The sequence below is a fragment of the Poecilia reticulata genome, linkage group LG16, assembly GCF_000633615.1.
Source record: "Poecilia reticulata strain Guanapo linkage group LG16, Guppy_female_1.0+MT, whole genome shotgun sequence".
NCBI classification, from domain to species: Eukaryota; Metazoa; Chordata; class Actinopteri; order Cyprinodontiformes; family Poeciliidae; genus Poecilia; species Poecilia reticulata.
Genome location: NC_024346.1, coordinates 11,447,562 through 11,469,927, shown reverse-complemented (window position 1 = coordinate 11,469,927; position 22,366 = coordinate 11,447,562). Strand labels below are relative to the sequence as shown.

General features: G+C 39.2%; 2 protein-coding genes across 4 annotated transcripts in view; one reads left to right on the top strand and one right to left on the bottom strand.

The window, feature by feature from the left end:
- grin2db (glutamate receptor, ionotropic, N-methyl D-aspartate 2D, b) overlaps positions 1 to 22,366 on the bottom strand; it is a 100,906-nt gene that overhangs the window by 72,590 nt on the left and 5,950 nt on the right. For 2 of the 3 annotated variants that reach the window (XM_008431538.2, XM_008431540.2), the window contains exon 1: positions 18,331 to 18,576. The exons of the other annotated variant lie outside the window; for it this stretch is intronic. The gene's annotated coding sequence lies outside the window, so the exon portion shown is untranslated. Of the gene's footprint in view, positions 1 to 18,330; positions 18,577 to 22,366 lie in introns of those variants that run through there. 3 annotated transcript variants of the gene reach the window in all.
- Positions 19,007 to 22,366, top strand: part of pitpnc1b (phosphatidylinositol transfer protein cytoplasmic 1b) — a 44,158-nt gene continuing 40,798 nt past the window's right edge. Inside the window, exon 1 of the mRNA XM_017309403.1 lies at positions 19,007 to 19,103. The gene's annotated coding sequence lies outside the window, so the exon portion shown is untranslated. The remainder of the gene's footprint in view (positions 19,104 to 22,366) is intronic.

Below are 22,366 nucleotides of genomic sequence, written 5' to 3'. Positions count from 1 at the left end.
GTGTGTGTGTGTGTGTGACTACACTAAAAGGTAAGATGAAGTGCCAGCACAGTGTGGTCCTCAACACACACAGATGAGTGAATGGCTGCGAGTGTGTGACATGGGGAGTAAGACGACAGTGTATGGGAGTGAGGAACGAGTAGAAGAGTGCAGCTGGAGCTCAATGCTCCTCGTGTTAATTGGCCCATACTTCAATCACAGCCACTGGAGTGTGTCCTCTCTGACGGAACAGATCCTCTTTCTCCCTTTCCCAATCTTTCTCCCTCTCTGTCATGCTACACTTGTTCATCCACTTTTCCTGCATACACACACACACACACACACACACACACACACACGTGCACGGACACGCATGCGGGCACACTCCCTCACTCGCCTAAGTTCAATTTGTGCATTTTCCCCCATCGTTCATCCATTCATTCATTCATTCATATATACAGACACTGCATCACCTCGCTCTGCAGCATCTCAGCCTCACACCTCCTTCCCGTGTTTTCCTCCTTGCTCTTCTTCATTCACTTCTTCCACACAAGTCTTTGTCCTGTGCCTCTTTCACTCCCGACTTCCTCCCATCCCTGCTTCCCTCCCCATCTTGCTTCCCCTCTTTCATTTCTCCCTCCCTATCGCGCTCCTTCTCCCTCTTTGATCCCTGTTGAGTAGAAGAGCCACCAGGCAGGCGAGCGGCTCTTGTTCCCATTGTGCATAGTGTGCAAAGTGATCGGCAAGCGGCACAGCGTGCAGCAGGCAGTTCGGGGCTCTGTGTGCTTCTGCTGCATGGCTGTAAATACCAGTAGTAAAGCTTGCCGCCGCAGCCAGCACCGCTTCCCCCGGACTTGATGGCTGCGGCCATCATAAGCCATTTAAATGACAAACGATGGAGCCATCTATCAAAGCAAGTGGCAATCAAACCAAGCGGGGAAAGGAAATGCACAATATTTTCAAATTACACATGGCACAGGCTAAAAATCAAATTAGAGCCTGATGGTTTTGCTGGGGAAACTTTTATCTCTAGATCATATATATTGAGTATGTGGAAGACAAACTGTGGCTCTCAAATTTAAGAGTACTTCATTTTATTAATACATTTAAAAAAAAAAAAAAAAGAAGAAATCAGAGATTCCGTGTTTTTTTTTTTACATTAATGACACACACTCGCATCATTTCTGGCCATAAACATGCAGTAAAAGACTGGCATTGAATTGTGCTGAGACAGAACGGGACTTCAGCCAACTGTAGTAGTGATGACACCTGACAGTACACCTGAACAGGAAATGTGTCACACACACACACAATTATTTTCATCCCACAATATCTTTGGCTTCACAGTGTCGTCCTAATATTTAAAAACTTGTGCGTGCGTGCGTGCGTGCGCGTATGTGTGTGTGTGTGTGGTACTCGTAGTTTGATTGGATGTGTATGAATGACCAGATAAGGTTTAGAGATGTGGGGTTTTTTAGGTACAGTACAGTGTATGACCAATTAAAGTTTTTATGCAAGAGGCTTTGCTTTGTGGCCTTAACACCAACCTCAACATTTCTTCCTCCTACTTTTTAACAACTGCTTTTATCCGACTCATTTACCTTAACTAATTGGAAATGTTTCTCATTATTTGCATTTCATACTTTCTCCATATTCCTCTTTACAACCGTTCTTCATCCCACACCTCGCTTTCTTCATCCTTTTTATGGCTCCCTCCCATCGTCCCATTCATATTCTCTATTGGTACAACCGCACTGGGTCCTATTCCTTCGTTTCATTCTGACCAATTTTCATCCCCCTCTTCATCCCTCTTTCCCATCATCCACTTTTATCCAACTCTTTTTCCTGATCTTTTTGCTGACCCTCTTCATTCCTCTCCTTTATCTCATCCCTCTTCATAATGTCTTTTTATCCCACCTATGTCCTTTATGGCTCTTTATGACCTCTCATCACACCTTTATTTCTTCTGATGCCTTCTCTAACAGAAATGACTATCATCCCACTCAACCTGCTCATATGTCTTAGTAACCCTTTTTTATCCCAGTCTTCCCTCTTATCCCTCTTTTGACCCCTTTTATCCAACTTATACAACGAATTTTTGACAACCCTCCCTCATCTTCTCTCTCTTTCTTCTTATTCCTCTCTAAATCCTGTAATATTCCCGTCCACCCCTCTCTTCTTTATCTTCTTCATTTATTGTAAGGTTGTTCTGTATTCCATCTGTTTAAAAGTCTTAAGAACATGTAATATGTGATGCTCAAAGTTGCTTCAACAACAGTGAGTTAATTTACTACATAATTCCACCTTATTCAACATCCATTTTATTTATCTATGTTTCCAGCGATCTAAGATTGGGAGTTCTAGAATCGGTAAAAAAAGTTTGTTCACTGAATCAGGACTCTCACTCGGAAAAACACTTAATCTAGTCTTTTTATTATTATTATTATTATTAAATCCAGCAAAGCAACACTGTTGTATGAGCGCTTTACATACAAGCTTGGAAGACACACTTGGCATTATTGCTTGTATTTGCATTGTTCCTGGAAAACAAAAAAGTCAAAAGCACAAAGCTGTTTCTAAGAGGTAGTCTCCAGTTGTCCTTTTTTTTATGTTTTGCAAACCTTTTGCAGGAACAAAATGAAACAGTCACTGTGACATCTCACTTTGGTGTATCTTCACAGCAAACCAGTATTTTATTCTGGCATTTGAAGCCCCTTTTACTTCCATGTGGCCATATAAAATGCCTCCCACTCTGCATGTTCAGGGTATCTATTTTTCTTTTTTTTCTGGTTTACAGTATTCTGATAAGAGACAATGCCAATTAATTAGGCTTCACTTCTTTATGTAGAGATGATTACGCACATTTCTCTCCCTTCTCTTTGGATTGATGGAAATTAATTGAAGAGAAACACTAGAATATTCTGGGTTTTTTTCTCTCAAAAACTTATCACCGTGTCACCGGGAGTCTTTCTAGTATGCCAGACATAAAAACATTGAGTTACCCCTTACTGATGATTATTACTTAAATATTTGACATTATCCATAACTCATCTTTCTAACTCTCGGCATCCAGCTCAGACTATAATTACCCAAGCGGAGATGACAGTGTTTAATTTTGCACCATTACAACTCTGCACTGTCCAGTAATTGCAGTAATGCTCAAGAATGAACTCGTTTGATGCGTTTGGAAAAAATTACCCATTAAAAACGAAACCCGGCTAGTTGTTTCCGTCTGCTTTGATCTGCAGCTCAGGCCTCTTGAACTATTTTACACGTACAGCTGCGTGCGTGCATTATCCTCCAAGCCTCCATCACTCATTTAATCCTCAGGACATCGGTGGCGTGAGCACACACGGACCGCGTGAATAAAATCAATTTGTGTATGAATGATGCACGGGAATATTTCCCTGCTGCTTCTATTTTATCTTCACTCTCCCTTCCCGTCACACACCCGCAGACACAAACACATCCATTCATTCGACATCTACTACAAATGGTTTACTACCTTCGTGAATGTTCTCACATAAATATCAGTAAGGTCAAGCTTTCATGTGGAAAGGTCGCAGTCTGGGAATCATGCAGCAGGGATTGATACAACAGAGTACCATGGTTTTATTTCAGTCGGCCAAACGGGCCTGTACTAATTTGACGTGAGTGAATGAAAACAGCTTTGTAAGGAGGCTTTACAGTTTTCATGCACGCTGCCAATTCTAGAATAAATGCTGCTATGAATCCAGCCAAGGAGCAAGAATATTTAATTTTCTCACTTTGACACCTGACATGGCATACAGTAGAGACTGCAGCACTCCTCCCAGGCCGCCTCCTATGCCGACGGAAAATTGCACCAAATTATCTGCTCAATGTATCTTATTTTCCGTCGTTTTTTTTCCCCCGCAATGCTTTGTTGAAATTTTCTCACAATGCGCAGCCTGAGGGATTATGTTATTAGGTTTATTTTTTAGACAGAATAAATTCCTGCTCAACCTTTTTACAGGCATCCAAAAACTCTTAAGGATTTTGGTATGAGGGGAAACAGCCTCAGTATCGAATCACTACCCATGAGGCTTAGTCATATAGGAAAGGGCCACGCTTTCCATACTCATAACATACAGTGCATGCATGAATCAAATGCTTGGCTGATTTAACAAGCTCTGAGATTGAACACAGAAACAAATTAGATGAAAATGTCTCAGCAGATCTGATGAGCCAGAGGAAGTACATCTCAAAGTAATAAGAATTTATTGGAATCATATGAAAGTACTGAGAAAAAAAAAAAAAAAACCTCAGCCCCTTGCTATGCTCGCCCCGTAGCTGCAAAGTTGCTGCTGTTTCTGCGCTCTGTTTGCATCACAGCTTCCATTAATTCCCTCATTGATTGGCCAGACACTGGGATCACCTAGCCAGATCTAAATCAGTCACTAATTAAAAGAGTGAGATGAAAAGCAGCCGACGGTGCAGCCCTTCAGGACCTATAAGGTGAAACATTCTGTAACAACTCAAAACGAAGCTGCTTAAGACTCTCCCAGCGAGCTCTGCATAGTAATGATTTGCAATCTTATTCTGAGGATAAACAGATTAAACTGGTGGAAAACCTCAGCTGATAACTATTGTGTCTTTGTGCAGCCAGGTGCGCTCACAAACAAGTTGGCATTTAAGTATAGAGGAGGCTGAGTAAAAAAAAAAAAAAAATCCTTCATTTAGACAGATAAAATTAATTTGCTTTTTAATTGACACGTTTTAGAGGAAGAAAAGCTCAGTTGTAACAATAGAGTGGGGTTTCTAAGCTGCATTCGCAGCACATCTGGCCCGGCCCCCGCTCATAATCAAAGGTGTTAGTGACACTTCTGTCAGCCTGTCCTATAAACACTGGTAGATAACTCTGGCACAGTGTACTTCCAAGCTGACAGGATCCCAACAGGAGGAAGAGGATGCTGAGGACTCAGACCAGTGAAGGATTTTTTTTTTCCCCCCCGGATAATTGTCAAGCACATGAGATGGTGAGGGGTTGGTGAAGGGAGGGAAGTCAGCTCCCCTCTGAATCATCCTCACATCACCAAATCAATTAGCTCCTTAATCTTATGATGTTTTTTTTTTCAAAGCAATGAATATTAAATGTTCGCTTTCTTCTTCCTTTACTTTTTTATAACTTGACACACTGAGATGCAGCTTGTCATCAGACAGTCACTGGGCAGCAAGTGACAGCCACAACTTTTTACGCTGATACCGTGCAGAACTTGAATCATGGAAAGCAGGGAAAGAAATAGCTCATGCCAGGAGACACGAGATATTTTTGACAGTTGTGATTTCACTTTTTTAGAGGAAACAACAGCACAAATAGCAGCACTGCTGCTGACAGTTACGTCAAATTAATAACCCGTACAAACAAGCCATTCAGGTTATTAAAAGCAAACCTTTCACTGTTTGTCAGCGTCTAATTTGTCTGTTTACTAAATCAATAAATGATAAATGATCAGGTCTAATGTGATTCATCTGGTCGGCATTAGTAGTTAACTAAGACATGAATGATGATTCAACATTATCAAGCTCCTGAAATTAAACAAAAGGCCAACATCACACTTGAGGATGAAAAGTGATTGCTCACACGCAGTGCGCTCTGATGGAAAAAAAAAAAAAAAGAAAAGAAAAAAACTCTTGAAGAGGCATTTATAATCCCAGAACATTTACAACTTTCGTCACATTAACACCACAAATGTGGTGTAAAGTATGTAGCATCACTGCTCAGTTCATTATCTGGAAATTGAGGGAGTCTGGCACAACAACAACAACAACAAAAAACCATCAAGACATGTCCATCTAGAAAAACTGGCAGGCTGGGTAAGGACGACATTAATCAGAAAAGAAGTCAAAAGGCCCACAGTAAAGAAGCTGCACATATAAAGAGGTCAGGTAGGAGAATCTGTCATTTCACAAATCTGATTTCATGCACAAATAAGAAAAAGCCACTGTTGAAAGGTCATTCAAAGTCCCAACTCATAAGCATTATAGGGAACATAGAAAACAATTAAGTTTATTTGATAGGAACAGACACACAATAGCATATGACTGAATAAAGCAGCAGATGGGATTTTATAAAGAGTATATTTAAGATACTACCAAGTGAAGGAAGATGCTCTGGTTAGTTCGCCAAGATAACAGGACAGCAAGCCTAAACTTACAACCAGAAGTAAGATGAATGGTTTAAATCAAAGCATATTTATATATTCGAATGGCCCAGTCAAAGTCTAGTTGTAAAGCCAATATGGCAATGGGGGGAAATTAATGTTCACAGAAACTATGTATTTGTATAAATGAGCTTGATCTGTTTTACAATCAAAACTGGGCAAAATGTTCAGGGTGAAAGATATGCTCTTTTTCTTTCAGTTCACAATTATGCTACGTTGCATTATTTTGCGATGTGCTATAAAACCTCAATAAAATACACCAACGTTTGTGATCGTTATGTGCCAAAATGGAAGGGAAGAAAAAAAAAGGTGCAGTGTGAATACTTTTGTGAAGCACTGTACGCTGGCAGAGCTGCAAACAGCTGACTTAATATTTGGATGAAGATGAGACGGAACATTCTGTGCCAGCAACTGTTTTCCGTGTTATTTCCCATCACTGCTCAGCGCAAAATATGTGAATGAGTTTTTCTGTTTCCCAAAGTGAGTACCAAGAGCTTACTCATATAACAAAACCCATGCGACGGCTAGCTCCGACTAGATTACGTAACAATCAGCCTGATGAGTGTGATCAGCCCCAGATTAGGATCAGGATCATTTCTTGGCTCATATTTATACATTAATATGAACTGTAATGACACAATTTTCATGCAAATATTTCAAGTAACTAATTAATGCTTCAATGTGAAAAAAGAAGTAGCTCAAATAAAAAAAAATCTTAAACAACTCAATCACAACCAGCATAGGAGTCTATTGTGGTGTTCGGCGTCAGAAAGGCTGTCAGTAATTACAGAGCTACTTTTAGCATCTGATTCACACACAAGAGTCAAGCACAACAAACAAGCCCAGCAACATCTATCTTTATCAGACTGTTTTTCATCTCTGTGCCCCTCCCCACAGCACTCCCTCCTCCCCCCCCCAAAAAAAATAAAACTATCATTCCCAATGTAGAGAACATTCTGTCCAAGTTTCACGCACCTGTTTTGCAGCTGTACCAGCTGCTTACTTTTTGTGTCGTTTTTGAAAGTCTTTTACAGTCAAATTTGAAAGATACGTAATAGAAAACTGCTTCTTCTATTATTTTTAAGAGGGTGTCATTCTACACAGAACCTAAGGGACTTTAACAGTGCCTTACAAAAATATTCATACTTTATAAATTTTGTCATATTATAACCAAAAACATATTTGTAGTTGTGTGATTTTTACATGATTGGCTTCTTAAGCATCTTAGTGATACTTAAGAAGTGGAAGGGAAAAATACGTTTAAAAATACAATTTTGAAAAGTGAGGTATTCATTTGCATTAAGGCCCTTTAGCCAACAATTTGCAGAAGCGCCTTCTGCTGCAATTATAGCTTTAGAAACTATTACTTGTGGTGAATCTCCACTCTAGTCTTCAGTAGCTCAGCAGGCCTAGTTATTGTTGCGTTATTAAAGTGATACATCACTCCACGCCACTAGGAGGAGCCACCAACAAGTAGTAAAACAGCAACGGTAGGAAGAGTAAGAATGATTACATGAAGTTCCAAAACACATGAGGTGCTGTTGTCCTTCATTTAGTTCGTGCCTGATGTGCCAAGTTAAATAAATGCAGTTATTCAATAACGTGTCTTATTTTTCCACACCATTTGCAGGAAGATCCTGAATTATTAGGTCCACCCATCGTTTTAGCCTCTCTGACCAACTTCACTGCAAAAACACAAAATCTTACTAAGTACCTTTGGCCTAGTTTCTATTGCAAATATCTTTGTATTCTTGAAATAAGACAAAACTAACAAGTTTTCAGTAGATATTATCTTATTTTAAGTGAATCATGTCTTTGTTTTTCTAAGTACTAGTTCTACTGACATCATTTAACTCCTAAGACATTTTCCCATGTTATAAATGAAATAGTCTGCCAGTGGACCTCATAATTTTTCATCAAAATTAAGGAATTACTGACTCTAAACAAGCTCCTATATCTTCTTGAAAAGTTTCTCATAAATTAGTTTTGTCTCATTTCAAGTGTGCTAAGATATCTGCACTAGAAACTACTGTTCCTTGTTCCTGCTGGAAAAAAAGCATGCCCCAAAACATGAGGCTGCCAGTACCACATTTCAGAGAAGATCTTGTATGTTAAGAGTGTTAATTTTGCATTTTGCATTCATGTCTAAATCTCTATAATGTTTGCTGTGTCCTCTTGGCTTATGGTAATCTCATGTGTCACGTCACTTTTCTACAGGGGTCAGATTTGTGTCCACAGAATCTCATACCTGAGATTTGGTTCTCTACAGCTTTTCCAGAGTTGCCTCAAACCTTTTGGCTGCTTTTGTTTCCTAAGGGTTTCCTTGCCTGGCTTACAAGCAGCCCTGTCTTGATGGTGTTTCAAGTTGTGCCTAACTCTTTCAGGTGGTAAACTGAATAGTGCCCAGTAAGATGTTAAAAGCTTGAGAGATTGTTTTAAATCTTTACATTTCTCCATAACTGTCTCCCCGAAATTATTTGCTGTGTTATTTGGTTTTCATGATGCTGTTTGTTCACTAATTCAATTCAGTTTATCCATTTAATGCCAATTCACAACTAACATCATCTCAAAGCACTTTGCAAAAAAAATTATTTCAGTTCAATCATATACACATTCCTATTGATCCTAGTTATAAAACAGTACTGCATGCTCAAATTAGTTAGTCAAAGTAGTTTCTATTTAAGGAAACCCAGCAGGTTGCATCATTTATACAGCCAAACAACTGCAAAGAGATGTATAGTGTTTACTAGTGACGTCTGAAGACAGATGACTGCACCAGTCTTTATGTAGAAGAATCGGAGTAAATGAGGGTAAATATGAAACAAGAATGTCTGTTGCCAGCCATGCTGGTGCTCTAAACACAAATCCTTTGTGGTGGACCAGCATGCCGAGTACAAAGAAGTAATGCATCGGCTCGACATTCTCAACCTCAAGCCCTCACTGCTTTACCCTGCGCAGACAATGGGGGCAGACGGCGGCTGAAGCAGCATCGGTAAAAGCATGTTTGGAGTGGCGAAGTTATGTTCTTACTTTTTTCAATTTTCATTCTCAGATTCTGTGCTATTTTACTATAAGCCTCCAAACGCACATACCATGCGTTTTTATACCATACATCACCCTTACATACCAATACCTCTTATCTTGCATAATACATAGATAACCCATCACTTGCATGGCAAGTAAAAACATAGTGAATAATATCCGTTTCATATCATGGAACGTCGAGGGGCCTAAAATAAGCAACGTAATGTTTCACATTCAGGGGCTGAGAGGGGACGTGGTGTTTCTGCAGGAGACACACCTGCGTAGTGACAGGACTTTGCGCATTAAAAGGGGCAAGTTCAGTCATCTGTTTCATTCAAAGTTCAGCGCTAGTGCTAGGGGAGCTGCGATTTTGATTCAAAGCCATGTTCCATTTGAGCCAGAAAACGCTGTAGCTGACTCATCTGGTAGGTTTGCTGTGCAATACTCCTGTTATCTTAGCTAGTGCCTGTGCACCAAATAGGGATGATGAACAGTTCATATCCAGGTTTTTTACCTCCATTCCAGATACTGAAACATACCACATAATTGCAGTAGGTTGAGTTTTATTTTGTTAGAAATGCTGAATTAGACAGATCCTTTTCCAGGTTGTATTCCTTTAGAAATTCTGCCAAATTATTAACTTGCACTGCAGCAGAATTATCAGACCCATGGAGGTCTATATTTCCAGATTTAAAAAAAAAATCATTTTCTCTTTTTCTGTATGTCAATCATCGTTATCCTAGAATACTTTTCTTTCTCTTAGATAACAGTTTAATCCCTAATATACAGTCAGCCCACCATCATAGCATTGTCATTTCACATTATGCTCCCTCATCATTAGATATACATTTCCCCACTTACAGACTTTCTCTAAAACTATGGAGATTCAACTCACATTTACTAGCTAATGTTCCTTTGTAGATTCCTTAAGATCGACTATAGTTATTTTGTTGAAATTAATAACACCCCAGATGTGTCCAGAGTCATTTTACGGGAATCCTTCAAGGCATATCTAACAGGTCACATGATCTACTACAAAATTCATCTCAGAAAATTCACTATGTTCCGATAACTAGAACTAACAGAACAGCTCTTGGAAATCAATGGCAATTATTCTAATAAACCAGGCCACACACTAAAAGTTTCTGCAACTTCAATCTGAATAAGATCTTTTAACTGCAAATAAGGCAGAACTGCAATTGTTCAAATCTAGACAATGAAATTTTGAGTCGGGGGACAAAGCTGGAAATTCCTTGCCCAGGGAACTACAGCTGCCATCGGATGTTACTCTTACTGATCCAAAACAGATAAATGAAAATCTGATTGTCATGGTTAATATGCTCAACACTATTGAATCTCCAGAAAAGATTAGGAGTTGGCGGAAAATTCAGCCAGCCCGACTTCTTCAACTGAGGGTATGAACGCTCTCAGTGCTTTACAAAGAAGCAAATCGCCAGATCCTGACAGATTCACAGTCCTAAGTGATTTTTTTAACCTGTGTGAGATTTCTCTGTTTATGCTCCAATTTTGCACAATCGGAATTTTAGACCATCAATGGTGGACGCAGCTTTTCAAGTTTAATCTAATGCCATGAGCTCTACTAACAATTACTACCTTCATGTCCTTCATTGACCTTTCAAACAAACTTAATCTCACCTCTCCCAACTTTTTAGTTTTTTTTCAAATATGTCACTGTGTCCAGAAAATCAATACTGAATTCTCAAATCTCCCCACACAGACTTTGTTAGATATTGATGAACCCCAATCAGAAAAAAAAATTATATTTCCCATCTTTTTTGTGTCTTGGGGTGTACTATCCCAGTCTTCCCCCAACAAACAAAGATGTTATGGCAGCAGGATCTAGAGCTAAAACTTGAAGAAGACCAATGGGACAACATTCTTACATAGGTACACAACTCCCCTATCTGTGCCCGACATCGGCTAATCCAGTCCAAATTCATACGCAGCATCTACTGCACCAATCGCAGATTCTCAAAAATCTATTCCAATGTTTTAGATACTTGTAATAGGAGTAGCCAGTCCAGTACACCAATACACATTTTAGCCATGTCCAAAATGGATACACTTTTGGTCTAAAGTACTTCATACCCTTCGCATGGCGTACAGTTTTGAGGCTGATACGCACACCCTCTCTGCTCTTTTCTGTATTCCACAAACCAACACTTTATTAGAAGTACAGCGTGGTATGGCTTTCTATACGCTACTGGCCAGGCACTTAATTCTGCTCAACTAGAAACACAAGTTGATGGGTCAAGGAAGTCCTGTTTAGCATAAAGTTGGAGAGGCTGAAGTTTTCTCTAAAACATTTTCTGTGGAAATTTGATAGAACCTGGATTGCCTTGCGACACAGTGGCGCGGCACGGAGGAGTCTGGAGGAGGTTCTTTCTTCTGGAGCAAATTTATTACTTTAATGTTGCTTGGCTTATATTTATTAAAATGCTTTAACAATTTTCATTAATGACTAATAAATGATTTTTCACCGGTCAGATTTTATGGTGCCTCCCTGACCATTTGGTGCCCTTTGTGCAGTACATTATGCATGTGGAGCAAAACGTCAGACTTTCTTGTTTTGTTTGCAAATAAATTTAAGAACCATGTGTCATTTTTGTTACACTTCATTATTATGCAGCACTTTGTTCTGTTGAGTGATAGAAAATAAAAATACACTGAAGTCTTTGTAATGTGAGAAAATGTAGAAAAGTTCAAGAAAAGAACATTTTTGCAAGGCACACATCATTTAATTAATTCCTTTGACGATTTCCCTGAGGGAAAGAAGTTTCCTTTCTATCTATCTATTTATCTATCTATGATGCTGCAGCATGCAACACAAGTAAGACCCACAGATGCACGAGATGCATGACAACCCATCTCAATACGACATGTCACGTGAGCTCCAGGCATTCGCTTGTAGTTTTTATAAATGCCCCCGTTTCCACTTTTTAATAACCACTTATGGTGTCATTTCCTGCCCCATCCATTATCATGAGTGACCGCACATGTCAGGCACAACGCAAAACATTCCAGAACATCTTTTCAACCTCGTTCATTACTTTTCTTAATTCTGATTTCCCCCTTGTGTGTGGGTGTGTCAGTGTCACTGCGGTGTGAACACACGGTACACATGGTGTGTGGGGGTGTGTGTATGCGTGTGTGTGTGCGTCCCACGGGGTTGGTCCCAAGGTCTTCTCTCATCCAAAATGTTGAGTTGTGTGTGTTTCTGTGAAGTATTCATTGTGCAAATCTTGCTCTTGTTGAGTGAGTGCTTGTGCCTGTCTGCATACCCATGGGTTTTCCCCTGAATGTACTTTCTATGAGTTTGTGTGACTGTCTGTTGCATGCAGTCATGAGAAGCTCTGTGCCTTAGCTGCTTCCAGACTTTTATTCCCAAAACACGCCGCAGGGCTTTGGCTCTGGTTCGTGCGGGTGCAATTGTGCGTGTGTGTGTGTGTGTGTGCACCTGTTTGATTGTAAGTGTGGGTAGGAACTGCTTGCTAAATTGTCCCTTGGTGTTGTGTTTGATTGTGCCTTTGTGTGTGATTTTGTTTATCAGTCTATCTGCCAGAGTGTCCAATTACTTGTCTCTGTCTATCTCCACTTGTTTGTTAAGAGACTTCCTGTCACTTTATTTTAGTTTTTGTTTTGATGTCTTTGTTACTCCTGGTCCAAAGGTGGAGTAAATTTAGAGCAGAGGTGTTATCTTAGCGTTGCTCTACGATAGCAGCTGACAGGTGCAGAATAGGATGCCAAGCTTAGCTTATGCTTGAATTTCCATAAACTTTAATATCTGATAATTGCAGTGTTGTTTCACACATTCTGCGAAAAATCTGATACTTTAAGCCGTTTCAGTAAGTGAATGGGTTCTGTAACAATAGGGCGATAAACTAATCAACAGAGAAGGTAATTTAAATGTTATTTCTGTTATTTCTGTTTAATCTTTAGTTTCTGTTTTGATGATGTTCTAACACAACAATTTTCTTCAGGAGATTAATAATCTACCCATCTGATTTTGAGAGGGACGTTTCTATGGCTTTTTATCATGATTATTAGAAATGCACTGAGAAACTGGTATTTGATCAAAACAGGATGGTTTTCATCTAGACTGGCCCTAACTGGTGACTGCATGTGTAAACACACCATACTAGTTGTTATGCTGACAACAATACTTTAGTGTGGCAATTGCAACTAAGAAAAAGATTATATTTTCAGAATCAGGAATTTCTTTGAGATATTTATTCATGCAGCAAAAGAGCCAGAGAGAGCAAGACCTTCATCAGATAACAGGAAGGCTGAACATTGTGCAGGAAACTTACTGTGTTTATCATTTTTGGCATTTCCACATTTGTCTGTCATGGAATATGCTGGATTTACCTTCACAATGTGTAAAGTTTTTGTGAATGCACAAAAAGTGAGAATTTGCTCTTTTAGAAATGCTAATAGTACTAACCATGTTAAACACTAATAACTTAAAGAAACTTTACAAAATTATATAATAGTCATTGTTCCTTCATTTCACAATAGTAAAACCCTATCTTGAAAAAAATCCAGCCCCCAGTTTGACAGCTACGCTATGAAGCTTACCGGAAATTTCATGCCCTTCATACAACCATTCCTCACTGCGAAGAGAGAAGCTCCAACTTTAGCTGCTCAACATTTGGATGACCAACACAGACTGAACAACTTTGTTCACTTCATCTGCTGCCGATGCTAAACTACAAGCATAGGCAGACTAAGATTCAAAAGCAGAAGAGAAACTTGACATCATCGCTCACAACTCCTCCTTTCGTTCGCTGATTGGCCAGGATGAAACGCATCCTGAGTACTCAAGCTCAATAGGAGAAGTCCCAAATGGAAAATTGCAAATTAAGGCAACAGGCAGGTCAATAAAACCCTATTTTACAACAACTGCAAACAACACTCAATAAGACTGTAAAAAGAAATTCTGAATACTGTTCTTATATTTCTGATTTTTGAATCGTAATTAGTCAAAATCAGTATTTGTAGGCCCGTTCCTTGAAAGAAAAAACATTCTGATCTGTATATCTGAAATGAGTCTGTCTCTATTTGGTCTAATTAGTAAAGGCACTTCAAGTTGTCACTGGAAACAGCAGTGACAAAACTCATAAGAGGAAATTATAGGTACCTTGCCTGATAAGCTGGGAACTATCAGATAAAATTGAAATTAAAACATGTGAATTCATTAATTTCCATCTGATTTCTTAATATTCTATCCTATAATCCAAATATGGGCTTCAGTAAATATAATGTTCTCAGGCCTTGCCCAGGGATTATAGACAGTAATCAGCACAAAGATAAATGACCACCGACAGGTTAGCTTTCTGCTCTAAAAATTTACAGTACGGTATTTCTATTCATTTCTATTTAAGGCTTTGCCACTGTCTACTTTGAATTTGAACACTGACTCTAAATTATGTAAAAAATAATGTGAAAAAAACAATATATATTTTTTTATTCTCTTATTTTAGTCTCGAAGTGCAAACAAAGGAAACATGTCTTACACAAAAATTTATATAGAATGATAATTTCAATACAGACCTAAATGTTTGCATCTTCAAACTGTTAACCTCAAAACTGTCTGAAGGTTTGTCACAATTAGATCCTTTTGCAAAACAAGAAATCCTGAACTAATCTCTTGAGCTTAATCTCAAGAGACGCAACAGTTTCAAACACTCACTCAAAACCACTAAAGGGTTTTCCATAACTTACTAATCCTGCCATTTAAACAACGTTTAATGGCAGAGAAAGTGATGGCTGCAGGAAGTATAATGGATTAATGCCCTATTTCCTCCAGTTACTGCACACTCCCTGTCAGCTGTTTGAAAGGAGGCTTCTACACTTTGCATTCACTAGCAAGTAATACAAATTCATCTGTTTCTACTGTTAATAAACAAGAATACCAAAAGGGCTGAAACTAAAGAAGTGAAACCTCTCACCTCCTTGAGTCAACTCTGTATCTAAATAACAAGTGCAGCTACAGCACCACATCTGTAAAGCAGCTAACATTATAATTACAAATATCAACGTGTACTATGACACACATTTTGGCATAAACTGTCTCTTTTCTGTTTTGTTTTCATTCTTTTGAGAAACACTTTGAAATTTTTACTTAAGGTTATCGTAACGTGACTCCAAAACAAAACAGAGGGTGAGAAGCTCACTTGGTTTCCAGAATATGTGCAAAATAAACTCTCAGACTCCCAAACCAACAATTCTCTCTGCCCAAAAGGAACTGCATTATCAAAAGACATATAAGGAAACCACCAAGACTCCCTAGTTCTAGAGGCAAATTGGGAGATTATTCTTGTGTAGCATAATGGTGCAACAGGCATGTAAATTTTTTTTTTTATAAATAATTTAAACTCCAAACTCTTCGCAACTTCACCAAGTCAAACAAGACATGCTGCAAATGTTGAATGATTACTTTTCCATTAATAATTTTTAAATGCTTATAACTCACCTTTACTTTACTGCTCTACTGCTGAATGTATTTGCACATTTTCTTTTATACCATCAAGATTTTATCGTTTTACATGAATTTCATTAGTAAGTTCATTATTACTTTGCTGTGTCATTGTTTGCCTCTTTCATTTGAATAATTTAATCATTTTAATCGTTTCTGCCACCATTTTTTTCACAGCAGATAAATAATGATGACTGAATTTGATTTGTTTTTAATAACCAGACATTCAGTTTGTGGTAATGTAGAAATAATGAACCAGGAAAGACCTGACATGAAAGATGCTGCAGAATTGTGGATATCTGGCAAACTAATTATCTCAGCTTTAACTGCACGACTGCACACACACGGTTCTTCCTCAGAAGGCTCTCTGCCTTGGTCTTATAACTGTCAGCTCTTTAACTTTTAATTTTACGTGCAAAATACTGTTGCATTGACTGTCGGAAGGCATTGAGCGAGTTTGGGCAATAAAAACCTTAAAAGTGCTATCGGCAATTAAGACTTTGGTCGTGGATAACAGCCTGCCAATCTGTGTCCCCAGCTGCTTTCAAAGGAGGGCAGTCTTTTCCAAAATGATGCGGATTTATTTAATGAGTTCAAGTGAGAGATGGTATCAGAGGAAATAGAAGATTTGTGGTTAAAGAGTTTGACATCTGTTGCTGTGTCTTCCAAGCAAACTGCAGGGAAATAATTGCTGAAAAACATTCTTGTCACACAACTCCTCACTACCAACTCCATAGTTCCAACAGTCTGCAGAAGAGTCCAGAGATGCACCCTGGGAGAAGAAAGTACTGTAATCACTCCAAAACAGCCGCCTCTGATCTCGTTAAAGGCTAATTGATGTTCTATGTTAACGAGCTTTACCTTAATTAGTGGTATTAAAAGAACACTGGGTGGCACGTGTAGCTAGGGAAAAAAGTGGGGGTTCTGGTGGGCTGCAGGATTGAGGTAACAACCCACTAATGTTGCATCAAACACAAGATGAAAGAGCTGGGAGGTGGAAGAGTAAACCAGTGCAGAGGAAGTCACAGGTTGCAGGGGTGAAGAAAAAGATGGAAAAGTCTGAGGCGAGAAGAGGCAGGGGTATTGGCAGAAGAAAAGAAACAAGCAAATGAGGGGAAGGAGAGTTGACGGGGGGAGGACTGGGCTGTAAGCTCGAGGCTTTTCTGAGCTGAAGTCAAAGAATCAATGGGATGAAATTGATGACGAGCGTGGAGTTGGAGCAAACAAGCTCACAAATGTTGACTCTGTTCCTTACATTTCTCCAACCTTTGCGATCCAATTCCAATCAGCTTTCTTTTGCCCTCATCATCATGCCTGCCGTCCACATCCTCGTTCTCCTCACACCTTCAGACTGATTGTCTCCTCTCACCTCAACTTCCCGCCACCCCCCTCTCACAACAGCTGGTACAGTACAGATCTCTGGGCGACCGTTCAGCAGAGAAGGGACACTGAAGGCAACACTTCAGGGGCAGCAGTGCATGCAGTACACTGCTGCAGTATGCCTGCATGTGCTTACAATCTCAAAAAGGGGGTTTGTGAGGGGAAATAATGGTCTGAACAGATCATACGGGAGGGAAGCGGAGAATGCAACTCAGAAAGAAATGAAGGAAATAAAAACACATTTGTTTCAATTACAAATGCATCCAACGGGCCTCTCGGTGCAGGCCTATAAATTTGACATTGTCACTCTCAAGCACTGCAGTAAATCCGTGAGTAGAAACACTGTGCCTCTCCATTTTACAGGTCAACATCATCATGTTCTCCCTTGGTGGTCTTTACAGTCCAAAACCCCCTTCTTCTTCTTCTTCTTTTCTTATACGAGAAAATAAAATAAAATCACCCTTGTTTTTTGGCAAGGAAAACTTATTCTGGACAACCAAATTATGTAAAATCTCTGTGTCTCTCTCTCTCCCACACACACACACAAACACACAGACTCCTGGTAAAATAAATAAAGCGTCGGTTCAAGCTGTCTGAAGATTCTTCGGTGGCAACAGAGGGGATAACCGTGGGCCGCCATACGCCCAAATATTCAGTGTATCGGGATATAAATAGATCAAGAGGGTGGGAAAACTGATCGGCAATCTTGCAGTGGCTTTTTAAAACGAAGTACACGTTCACGCACCAACACTAAGCACGCATGTGGCGAAAACAAGCATCAATTAAAACCTCCGCAGCAAAGTGAAGCATGAAAACTGTTGCCAGTTTTTCCTCTTAAACTGAACATAAACTCTGTCTTTTTTTTTTCTTTTTTACCAAACATTTCCCGAAAGACAGGATCGGTGCAGCCTCAAGGTTCTTTGGTGTGCATGATTAATTGAACTGCCGGTAAACTGTGTGCGTGAGCGTCTATCCCATCTGCGCCTGTGAGTTTTTCGGGCGCAGCAATGACAGAGGGGTCAAAGCCCCGGCGCGCCGGCCGCTTCCAACCTCCATCTCTCCATCAGAAGCGTCCCTACACACGAATGCCGACATCCGACTGCTCATTTATTCCATGTCTCAATGACGCGCAGCATCCTCTTGCTGCCCGAACCGCAATTAATCCAAAGCAGCAGCAGCAGCATCAGCAGCAGAGGGTCTGTGTGCGTGTTTGGAGCAAAAATGCGCACTGCAAATCTGAACCGGATCAAACAAAAATGTACTTACTGAATTTCACCAGCCTTTCCCCCCTCTCTTCCTGCGTCCCTCCATCCTTTTTCACATCCTTGCTTTTTGAGGTATCCGTTTTGCGGGTGTCCCCCACCACCACCGCCGCCGCCTCCGCCGCCACACACGCGCGCACACGCACACTGACACGCACGCTGTGAAAATATATATCTGTATAAATATATATGTTCTACATGTATTCAATTTCTCCCGATCTCTCTTCACCTCTCTCGCTCCCTCTCTCCTCTCTCTCACATGCACTCTCTCCAGCTCTCCCTCTTTCCCTCTTCTTTTGTTAAAATTCAGTATATGCGCCCCGTCACCTAGCAACCGTCAACCTCCCTCTCTCCCCCTGTATCTCTCTCCTCCTCCCCCCTCCTCCCTCCCTGCCTCTCCATCTCAGGCGACACGTGTTGAATGCTAAACTTAGCGGTCCGGAATAAAATTAATAAAGGGATAGGACGCGCGCTCTATCTCCCCTCCTTTCTCAGTCTTCCTCCTCGTATCATAATGCAATATAAATATTTACTAGAACCACTCAGCCCTCTCATGCCCCCTTCCCTAGCTTCGCTCCGCATTTTCCCCCCTCCTTCCCTCTCTCTCTCGTCCTCCATCCATTCATCCATCACTAGCTCCCTCCCTACATCCCTCCCTCGCCGTCCTGCTTTTTTTTTTTTTTTTTMCCCCCCTCTTTTTTACCGCTGCCTCCTATCGCCTCTTTCTGCTTCTCCAAGCAAAACGGAGGCGCCACACCAGCGTCTGTGGATCCACATGTGAGTGTCACCCAGGCAGATGCCTGGTGCGTCTTAGCATGGAGAGGTGCAGCTTCATAGTCTTGCTTGTGTGCGCCTGTGCATGTGGATGGATGAATGGAGCAGCATGTAACTAGCGTGCCGTGCGTGCGCAGCTTGCAGTCAGCGCAGGGGACATGCAGTGTTTCGGAGCTGCAGTTCAGATTCTTAATTCTGATGTTTTGGCTGCAGAGTTTCAAATAAATTCAACCTAACTTTTCGTGTCTGTCTGGTGAGAGAAATGCAACAGGAGGTCTATTGCTTGCAGTGTGGTTTTTTTTGCTTCTTTTAATCCAATAATCTAAAGTAGAAGAAGTTGTGTTTGGTCTGAGATGTAGAAACTGTTATTCGTCTGCATCAGTGGTTTTCAGAATACAAATTTTGACTTTGATTTTGCAAGGTATGGTTGACTTAAATATTATTTTACCAACATGGTTTTTTTTCTGCTTAAAGAATCATTTTTGGAGTGCAGCCAGAGTCCTGACTAGAACTTGACAGAATCTGTGGCCAAACTTTATGCTGATGGTAAGGAGGCCTCCAAACATCCAGAAACAGCTGACCAATTATAAGAATGTAAATGTGACCTCTTGGTTTTCTATTTTTAATAAATTTGAGAAAAACGCAAACTTTTTTTCTACATTATCAGGATAAATATTTGTATGTAAAATTTTAAGGAAAGAGACTATACCAATGCAATTTGGAATAAGGCTGTATTTCAAATTGTAAATAAAGAAAAACTGATTTTTCACATCCACTGTATATTCATGTTTTCGTCAAGGCTGCATAAAACTTATAGTTAATTTGAGGAAGAGGGGTGTTTTTAGAGCACATGGGAAATCTGTCAGTTCAAGTGATCAGCTGAATATTAATGACTAAAATTAAGATACTTTAGTATTTCTTCTCATTGCTGTATAAATATTGCAAGACAATTTAAAGCAATTTTTAAAGTTGAGCTGAAAACGTAGACTGAAGACATTTGAAAGAAAACTTCAAGCACATTTAGTTTCTTTATTATGCATTCTCCACTTTTGTAGTTGGATAAAAAGTAGACTGATAAAATATTCAGCCCTATCTACTTATGCAAATAATTGCCTTTATTTCTTTATGCTCATCAAACAGGACTGTTCTTTGTTTAAAGTACTTTCCTATGCTGTTCCTATGAAAAAGAAACTCCAATTAAGTGAACTTAAGTAGATTAAGAAAAGCTGAAGTTTGCTTAAATTGCTCAACATTTTTAATGTAGTAAATGAAATGTGCAGTACACTGTAAAATCTAATTAATTAATCCACAACTAAACCTTAGTTTGTTTGAACTACAAACTGCTTAAACAGAAAATACTTGATTGAAACGCAGATGGAGTTTTGGAGTCTACATTTTCGCCTTAAACATCTTAAAACTAATTTTTGTGACAAAAAAAAGTGTTTTAATTATTTGCTGCTGGTGGTGGTACAGTGCATTGTGGGATACCTTGCTGGTCAATCCTACTGTTGCATATAAAGTTTTGTAACATTTAAAAACTAATGAAGTCATGTTGTGCAATTTAAGTATTGCAAAGCTAAAATAACTTGATACATTTTGTTTAGCTGTCATAAACTAAATGACCACATTTAATGACTTCTGTTGGCTTAAAATTATCTCTACTTCAAATCACTGCTGGTCCGTTGGTGCTTGTGAACTCTGATGGCTTATGGGTAGTATTCGGTGTTTTGAAATGAAACACAATAAAGATAGCACAACAAAAACAACAATATTGTTTTTGTTGCGTTGGTTAACTTAAAAGGATAGGCTCTTAGTACTTAATTTATTTTATGAAAAAAAAATTACAATGTCTTGTATCCTGACCAAGTATTTTTGACCCGAATGCTACATATACATGTTAAGATACTAACTTGAATTTTTATTGTTGATTTCACAGATTCAGTTATGTAAATTTACTTCACCACAGATTAAATTTTATCAGTATAAGCAATATTTAGAAAGGTTGGCTGCCCCCTAAGATCAGGCCTTCATTAACTTAAATTTACTGGTTGTGCACAATTATCTTGAAAGATAGAGTGAGGCAAATTTTAAAGCAATAAAAACTAAATCTGTGCCAATAATCAGTAGCAATAGGCTTCCCTAATGAGATGCTCAGCATTCTGCTAATTAAATAATGACCAACAAGGAGAAAATTACAACACAAAGCTTGCCTGTGTAGATGTGTTTACAGTTTCCAAGAAAAAGACATCCTTCCTGGGAGGATTGTTTAAAGGTAAATCAAAACCCCAATTTAACTGTAAAAAAATGTCAGTAAGATTTAGCAGATTTAGCAATTCAGCAGTCTGGAGTTGTGGTTCAATGTTTTACTGTGCAGCAGTACCTGCCAGAAGAAGAAAAAGCTTGTCTGCATCCTCAGAGCAAAATTTACCTACGTTGGACTATCTCAAGAGCCAAAAATGTAATATCTAAGCAAATAGATAAAGTCTCAAGCAAAACTGCTAGGCTTTCACACAGCTAGAATCAGTCTGCAGGAAACAGAAAACCAGCAAAAAAGAATTCTAGTCAGGTTAAAATAAAAGACCTGATATGGTCTTAAAAGAGATTTTACCAAAAAACTGATAGTATGCACTGAGATGTTTACTTTAGGCCTTAGAAAAACTTTTTTTTTTTTTTTTAAATAACACCGCTACACTAAATCAAGGAGGATTCATGTATTACCAGCCTGGACCTGTTGCCCTTACAGCCTGATTTCATAAGTGGAGGACATGGTGGATAATTAGCATTAAAGGAAATTCAAATGGAAAGAACAAGAGGTAATTTTTAACAAATGTAGTATCAGTTGACAAATATGTATTTACTATTGATTAAACAAAATATATACACATTATTTCAATTAGAACACTTAAAAAAACAAACAAATCTATTTATTTGTCAGTCTTTTCTAGTATCTCCTTCACTCTAAGAGGGGACTGGAAAGAAGGGATGTGAAACCAACTGGAACCATCCAGCTTTTAGCGCCACATCCACCAGGCATAATCAGAGGTGGCCAGATGGGGACCACTAATAATCTCAGCATGGTACAGCAAAACCAAAGGCAACAACTCGCATTTCTTTAAACCTATAATGCCATTTTTTTAATAAGAGGGTAGAAGGTAAAGCTGTGATCAGATGATAGATATTTAAAAATGGCCTGTTATAACACATAAAAATACATTTTGTTGTAATTGAAATCTTTACTATGGCATCTTAAAAAAAAAAAAATATAT